Source organism: Tigriopus californicus, chromosome 11 (genome assembly GCF_007210705.1).
Source record: "Tigriopus californicus strain San Diego chromosome 11, Tcal_SD_v2.1, whole genome shotgun sequence".
NCBI classification, from domain to species: domain Eukaryota; kingdom Metazoa; phylum Arthropoda; class Copepoda; order Harpacticoida; family Harpacticidae; genus Tigriopus; species Tigriopus californicus.
This window is the reverse complement of record NC_081450.1, coordinates 14,755,028-14,757,458: the sequence shown is the minus strand read 5'-3', so window position 1 is coordinate 14,757,458 and position 2,431 is coordinate 14,755,028. Positions and strand designations below refer to the sequence as shown.

Below are 2,431 nucleotides of genomic sequence, written 5' to 3'. Positions count from 1 at the left end.
TGATGAGTCCACCACGATTCGGTTGGATGGCCATGTTGGCTAGAAGCGCTATAACCCACCATGTTTTTAGAGACGAAGCATCATCATCATCATCATCATTGATACAAACCTCGTCTTAAAAAATTGAATCATTTTATAAAGACCTTATTGGCCAAACCATAAAACCAGCCATTGTAAGCACTCTCAAGGTCTATCACACATTCCACATCAAAACCATTTATCCCTCCAATTAAATTTCTCGGACTATTTGCTCGGCAATTTGATTATTAAATCACAATTTCTGGACCTCTGGCTATTCTTATGTTAGAATTGGCGGCAATTAAACGTCTTTTTCCAAATTTATGGCCTCTTAATGCCAACATTTGAATCCAGAACGAGACCCTCGGATTGGACACTGAATTAAATAGTTATCAACGGGGAAATCTGTTTACAGACCCTGGTAGGATCAAAGCATTCAGTCAATTGCCTTGAGATTGTCTATTCATCTTCTGGTTTGCCTTTGATGCCCTGGAGACCATGATAAACAGTTTCTAATTCAGCCATAAATCCTGACCCAAATTAGCCAAATGTTCGCATCACTTGCAAACAAGTCTCCGACATCATGATCTCGCAATTCCATTCAAATTTGGCGTTTCTAACATTGGCATTGCTTACGGGATTTTGGAGGCGCCAGACAAAGTTCAAAGCTGGCTTTATGGACCTCGGTGGAGCCCGAATCCTTGGCTCGAAGCAGCACATTTAAACCCGTCCCCCCTTCTGAATATAATTCACCGGCTCTCAAACAATAATCATAGAGATAACAATGAGCCCCATTTGGCTACTTGTCTTTGGTGCTCATTATTGTACCTCACCACTCCCCAAGATTGTGGATGGCTAGGAACTGTGGAAGTCTGGGAGCAAGAGAGAGATGGTGCTTGGCCAAGTTGGAGCCATTCCAAGCGTTTACAATCCTCGACTCCAGAAAAGATGTCAATCCTTGGGATTCTCTAATGAGGCCCATCCATGGGAAAAAATCCAGAACTATTTGAATTTACAAGAAAGGAGTTGGTTGTGATCTACAGCGTCCATCGTTGGACCGAAAGCGAAGGATATCGAACCTGCGAGGGTGCTGAGACGGCTTCCTAGCTCTAGAGATAGCGGCCATTTCGAAGGCAAAGACAGGTGAGTAATATTGCTATTAGCCACCTCTATGCTGAACCAGATCCATAATGAGCCAAACCTTGAAGTCTCTACAACAGTCTACGCACAGTAGTTGCCAGTCGTCTCAATACCCCACGGTGGGCCCTTCATCATCCGAGGTGTTGTGGCTCTGTAACAAGTTCAAACTGATCTTGTTCTGTTTAAATCCAGGGATGTCCGCCATCATGAGGGTTCAACACCCGGTTTTTATGTGCTCTGACCCTCCGCCGAATTCTCGTCCCTAGTTGGCCAATTCCGAAAATCCGTCCCCACATCTTCGATGCTACTGATACCGGATCCAAGGCTTCACGAGCTTCGCTGGAAACGATTACTCAAATCCAAATCTTAACTTGCAGCTTAAGTTCGAGACCTGAATGTTGGCATGGAGACTGGAACGCATGCACTCACACACACAGGTACCATGAAATCAGGCCGAGTGAGCGAGAAAATCAATGCTCCCGATCGCAGTCACCCATAAAGTGCTATTTATCATCTATTAAGAGCAAAGTAACAACATGGGTTGTGGACAAAACCAGATTTGGTCGCAGAGTTAAGTTAAGAATTTCGATCAAAGATCTCAACTTCGACTCCTGTGACTGGGACGGATTTTTGATGTTTCAACTATTTTCCATAGAGTTGCCGCCGGTCCGGATTGGTCTTGACTACGAAATGAGTGGAAACATATGTGTGAGTATTTATGCCCGAATGCGTGAATCATTTTGTGTCCCGTAGGTGGTCCAATTCCTCAATGCAATAGCCCTTTCATGATCTTCTTGCCCTTCCCATTACTTGATTGGTTTAGACGGAAACCAGAGAGATTTAACCAGTTTTGCCCCTTGACCGCTCCCGACATATCATTAAACAAAATCCATTTGAGGATTAGACCTGGATATCATATCCATCCCACCTACTTGTCCTCCCAATCATTCGGTTTGGTTAGCTTCCAAAACATCCCGAGATTTACAGTGTAAGAAGTCAACGAATTAGATGACAAGAACCATGTATGATAGAAAGAAAAAGAGAGAGAAAGAGTAGAAAAAAGATAGACAAACCTGATCCTAAATTGCCGCATCGATCTGGATCTGATAGGACAAACACGTTTTCATGATCTTGTGTGCACCACCTCATGAAAATGTCCTAAAATGCACTCAATTTATTCGCCTTGTTATAATGCCGGCAGGCCCATACAGAGTCAGTTATATATGGCAACGGGGACGACGATGTTCTTGCCCGTTTTTTCCATCCCACGATA

At 43.7% G+C, this 2,431-nt stretch overlaps 1 long non-coding RNA gene across 1 annotated transcript; it reads left to right on the top strand.

The window, feature by feature from the left end:
• The first annotated feature begins 367 nt into the window (after nt 1-367).
• LOC131890460 (uncharacterized) lies at nt 368-2,222 on the top strand. Its single transcript, XR_009374316.1, has 3 exons — nt 368-1,161; nt 1,351-1,595; nt 1,681-2,222. It is a non-coding gene; the product is annotated as an uncharacterized LOC131890460 (long non-coding RNA).
• The last annotated feature ends 209 nt before the right edge of the window (nt 2,223-2,431 follow it).